At 43.1% G+C, this 6,002-nt stretch overlaps 1 protein-coding gene across 1 annotated transcript in view; it reads right to left on the minus strand.

The window, feature by feature from the left end:
- The window catches only part of sipa1l3 (signal-induced proliferation-associated 1 like 3), a 62,692-nt gene extending 59,153 nt beyond the window's left edge, over positions 1-3,539 (minus strand). Inside the window, 1 exon segment of the mRNA XM_034547812.1 lies at positions 3,405-3,539. The gene's annotated coding sequence lies outside the window, so the exon portion shown is untranslated.
- Between the last annotated feature and the right edge of the window lie 2,463 nt (positions 3,540-6,002).

Here is a 6,002-nt window from a genome sequence, read left to right on the forward strand (position 1 = left end):
GCATTCAACCCCGGTTGGGAAGAGGCTGTGATGCCAGGTGCTGGTGAGCCACTCAGATTAACCAATGACATGAGTTGAACTACGAATGCCCAACAGTGTTGGTTTAAAAAAGAAAGAAAAAGAGTATAAACCATCAGAGAGGAAGAACTGTTTGAAATATACTTCAATGGCTGAAATCTATACGTTCAAGTTTAAGACAATGCTACAGGTTCACCCTCACACACACACAGCCGTCACTGTTCCCTCTGAAACAGACCAGATGGGATATTTAGCCTTAGCGATCGTCTTCCCTCTGTGACCTATCAGGATTCCCCCAATGATTGTGATGGATGTTGTTTGTGTGCGTGTGTGTGTGTGTGTTCTTCTGCATACTGTGAAAACACACAATTGTTCATTTCTTTTAGACCTTATTTAACTATGATGCCACTGAGTATTAAATAAAAACCTGGCAAGAGGCTTTTCGTATTAACAATACAAACATCAGGAGGTCGGCCAATGTGTCGCGGTTAGGAAAGGAGAACTTTAACCAAAAAATGCCTTAAAAACATCACAGAAAAGACCCCTCTGGAAATGTATTGTTCACCCAACAAAGACATGTGTGTGAGTTCTTTAAACCCTTTATCAAGAAGCAGCAGCTGATGAGTCACATTCACCAAGATACGGCATGGTGATCCAACCTTTTACAGGCAAAATAACTCAGGTGGCCCACATTCAGCTCTGTTTGAAGACGGGATCTTTTGTTCCTGCAGCTGTTTGCAATGAAACACTGAAATAAGTAGCACAAATATGAGATGTTCCTCAAGATCACAGACTGTGAGCAATTGTTATCTGGTACCCAGGGGATCCAACTACAAGCCGACCACTGGAGGTGCCTTACAACTATGTGACATGGGCAAAAGGTTATGACGTGAGCGTGGATTACCACGGATAATGTAATATCGTAAATACCAAAACAAACATGCCGATACAGATATTATGGACAGGAGATTCCAAAAAGGTGGAGTTTTGGTAGCAGAACATACTCTGGACAAAATCTAAGGTATGAACCAAATAATACAAACGTTTGATTAGAAAGGGAATGTTTTACTTGACAGTTTCACAATTACACATTTTCCCGAACAAAACTTCCTGAAAATTGTGTATATTAAATAGCTTAGATTTTGTCCTTTAGTCTTCCGACCATTCACAAGCGCTTTCACACTAAATGCCATTTACTCATTCACACCCATTCATACACTGATGGCAGACTACCATGCAAGGTGCCACTATCCTCAAGGACAAACTAAGCTCACATGCACTAAAAGCACAGCAACCCCGCTAAGTAAACAAAGCCAGGAGAAGCTCTGACTTTATTCTTTGCTATTACTCCACTATATCTTCACACAGCTAACTATTGTTTATTGCTATACTAATGTTTAGATGTTAGATGCAGCTCCTTTAATGACAATGATCATTTGTACGTTGTCGTTTTAAGGGCTCCGACATTTTTGGCCCTTGCCTCAGCATACGATGCCGTGTAAAAAGGCTTCTTACAAAGAAACGACAGCAGCATCACATCCAACTGTAAAAAGTGAATTAAAGGAGTTTAACTATAACATTCAGGTAATTATTGCATTTGAAGATTCTAACTCCATTATATCTCCACCGCAGTCTGAACTTCCCCATACTTTCTGTTGGTTTGCTTCATCTCTCAGAAGTCACAAGCTCCTGTTTTCTATACATCCATCAAAAAACTGCTTGCAGGGACATGCTGCACTTACTGATGTAATAAATCATACTGAACTACGTGTACTGCAGTTTCTTCTTCAACTATCAACTTATGGAATATTTCCCTTTGTCACGCAGGGGGAAGGTTACGAAAGAAGACAGGAACGGAGGAGCATATAAAGTGTGTGAAGGTTACGAGCAGTAAGGCAGTTTCAAACTCTCGGGTCTCATGAGAGCAGTGGCTCAGATCCAAGTGTCATTACGGTGGTAACATTCTTTGAATTTTCAAAGCATAAGAACATACAACATTGGAGTACAAACTAATAAGTTCACAGGCCATGAAAGCAAGTGAGTCTACTTAATTTTGCGTTTGATATGGAATATTTTCAAGCAACCATCTAAAAAGGGTGGAAATGTCTTCCTGTAAAGTATAAACAGAGAGCATTTAAAAGACGTATGCAGTCTGGTGCATTGCCTTTGAGCAAAGGAAATTGAATTTATAATATGGAGAATTGTGTCATTATTATTCAACATAAACGTCACAGTTCAGAACTACATTCATATCTGATTTCCTCTCGGACGGAAATCGACATTCAGATTTCCCGACTGTGCACCAAACAGCTCAGCTGCTGTTATAGGAGGCTAAGCAATGGGATAACCAGGGTACGCATTGCGCACCAATCTCACATTTTTCCCTGTAATAATTATTCAATTAGTTCCAAAAGGGAGGCAACCAAAGTAAATGTTGCCCAGAATGTGTGCAGTGCTGCCGCGCTCTGCTGCTCTTCCACGACCGATCCATCATGCTGATACGCGACGTGTCATTTCCTGAGAGCTGGGAAATACAGCAGCAACAAGGGGGATCTCTATGAAAGGGAGACGACACGCCGAGGCATCATCACCTCTCCATTCTGCGTACACACTCGACTGCACGAACACGCACACACTCGACTGCACGGGCGCGCACACACACACACATTTTGACATCTGAACAAAGTCTGCACCACGATCAGTTATCCTTAATGATCACATTTAAAACATTAAACCAGTGGCATTTATAACTACACTCTTATTACATGTTTTACAAGTGCACTGTAAATAAGAAGGTGTAACCGCACAGCCAAGTATACCCCTTGCAGCTCATTTTGAAACAAATCTCCAGCCAAGACAACTTCCGATTGCAGCACAACTAACTACTATAAATTCAAAGCTCGTCCAGACTAACTAGCTGCCTAGCTCTGTTGCTCCCAAACAAAGATCCCATTGTCTGGAACTTGTAGTCTTACCGTTTTCTCTTGGCCCTCACAACTGCGATTAACTCAGGTACAGAAAAACTACAAATTAGAATTCTGCACGGTTCTCCGAGCATGCGCACTGGAACCTAAATGACCAGGAAGGTTGTAGAATATTTAGTAGTTCATGAATTGTTGCGGGGGCAGCGGCATGTTCGAGGCTACGTGTGTAGTGTTGACCAGCCGGAGGTGGAAGTGAAGCGTTGAGCCGGTGTGGACGGGTTCAGGTGGTGCTCGGACTACCGGCTGAGCCGTAGTAAGGAGCACGTCCTCTGCATGGACTGAAGTTGCTCGGCTCGGCTGCTCTGCTCGCTAACGTTTAGTTCACTCGTCACTTTTCAGCGCTTTGAATAGATCGCGCTGGTCGTCTGAAACTGTTCCGAGGAAACCAAAAAGAGTACACACCTTTCTGGGACGCGGTTCCGGTGCTTCCGCTCGGCTCCTATTCCGTTAAAATAAATCTCCAGGCATTGTGGAAACGCTCGCTGTGGCCGACGGTCGACTGCCTGTTCACCGAGCGAGACGTTGCATGAATGATCAACCGAAACCACCCGCACACTCACTGCGCATGCGCAGCTCCTGTTGTCGCAACCTACTGATAGTAACACAGGGGCAGTGCGTTACTACCATCGGGACTGTGGACCGGTATACAATCTGTGTAAGACATAGACTGTTGAATGAAAATATGGTACATTAACTGTGAATATTAGCAGGAATGTAAACACATGGAAATAGCACGAGAGAAGCATTCAGTATAGTTGTCATGCTGCATGGTCACAGTTTGATTATGCATCGCACACAAATTAGTCAACAGCACAACCTTGCGGTTGCTTCACAAAATCAGCTTTGTTGGCCATGTTTGAGTATTACACATGAATAGACATACAGTCAGGTCAACATAAACATTTCATAACATAATATACATAAAACTAGGTGAAACATTCTTAATTTATATAGTATACATATAAAGATACAATGAAAAACAACATACAATGTCTTGAGTTAAACTAGACATTTTATGTCGATCTAAAATTGTATAAATGTTAGTTTAGCTTACAGAGACAGCCAACTGCAGTTATATCTGATCTGCGGTCTGGGCAACAATGCAGTCACACACAATACCAGACCAAAGCCTGTCTATGCAGTCGTCTGCAGCTCTGGCAGTTGTCTCTGCTTCAGAGGATGGTGTTGATAATGTGATAGCAGTAATTACAGGGATTTCTCTAAAAAATAAAAGGTGGAACAACAATTTTCGGCTTAGATGAAAAAAACTAGAGAACTAAGTTTGACTCAAATTATACCCGTGTTTCTAGAAACGCAAAGACACTGAACCGCCACTAAATGCTTTGTGTTTCATCATTAGGCACCAGGGGTCAGTATAGCTTAACATATGATGGGTGGAAATATATTTATACTACTGGAATGTATTTTTCTGAGGAACACACAGTCTTATGCTGCGTTCACACCAAACGCATATTCGCGCCGCGTTTGGTGTGAACGCAGGATTATGCAAATCAATACACATTCTGAAATTATATTTATCCTGTCCTTGCATAAATAAAAACACCCTATAGTATTTATTACTGTTAATGTACACGTGAAACTCAGTTCCAGCCTATTTTATGAATCTTAGATCCACTGTTCTTCAGTTATTTGCCTCAAACTGCCCAATTGTCCTTGAGCAACACACTTAAGCCTTGCAAGCGGGGGCTGTGGCTTTTTAGCGGACCTTTGACCATGTACATATCCCATTGAGAATGAATCACTCTATCGTTGTATTGCATTATCACTATATATTGTAGGTATTGACAAATACATGATCATGCTCATAGGGAAATGCCCTGTAGTGTAGAATAAATCCACTATATATTTGACAACATCCCCTTCTGATTGTAACATCGCTAATCATTTGGCCAAATGCGCTGCCAGAAGGATGTAGGTCAGCAGTAGATCCCGCAGGAACTACATTACCCACAGTGCAACAGCACTCGCCCACCACCAGCACAGTCTAGTCTCGCTCCAACCATCAGGCCGTCCTCCTCTCCGCCCTGCACGGTGAGCTGCACCCTAATCTACGCACACGTGATGGGAGTAAATACGCACACAGCCTGCGCGCTTCGACCATCGCTATGTTTTGTAGATCGGTGACAGGAGGAGCACTTGTAACACGTATGTGGACTGCGCCCCGGCGTATTCGGATGCAAAGTCAGCGCACAGACTGACAGCTCGCTGCTCCCAATGTCACGTCTCTTTGGAGGAATAGTCTGTTTGAATACGACGGACCTGCGGACAGCTGGATGAGCAGCACCACCAACTGGGAGTCCCGGGGGCGATTTAGTTTCTCGCCAAATTGAGTTACTGACCTAGATGGTCCCTCTTTGGATGTAACCACACGCCCATGCGACGATATCGGTGGATCTTGCTGCCAGTGTCCAGGTTAGGTGACAGTAAACGCTAATTGTTTACGTATTAAAGTACGGCTGTTTGGAGCGGAAGAGGTCAACTGGGACTGGATGAAACATCCATGATAATAAATAATATTGTAATAATATTACTTTTATTATTATTGGTATTATTATGCTACATTATTAAGAAGATGGGATCGGTCTATCTATAAGGGAATCATGGAGCCGTCATCGCCTTATATCATCTCTTCCACTCGGATCAGAGATAGCCTACTGTAGGCTAATGATGCAATGCCACCATGCAAACCTTCGTTGACAATATTAATATTCTCCACCTTCCTGCCGCTGTGTGATGTTTAATTGTCTTTGCTAAAGAAGTCGTGGACATTTAAAACCTTCGCTACAAGACTATTGATTGATGATGTGAAACGGCCATGCGCGCTCTTGGGGCAACAGGATCTAAATGCTGGCATCCTTTTTCTGTCTCCAGTGAAGGAGAGTTTCTTTCCTCCCCGTGGACTCGTCCCCATCTCAAATGTAGCCCAGCAGAGGCGACTGAACCAGGCCGCTGCACAGAGACGAAGGCCGGTTTGTTGTG

The sequence above is a fragment of the Cyclopterus lumpus genome, chromosome 13 (assembly GCF_009769545.1).
Source record: "Cyclopterus lumpus isolate fCycLum1 chromosome 13, fCycLum1.pri, whole genome shotgun sequence".
NCBI lineage: Eukaryota > Metazoa > Chordata > Actinopteri > Perciformes > Cyclopteridae > Cyclopterus > Cyclopterus lumpus.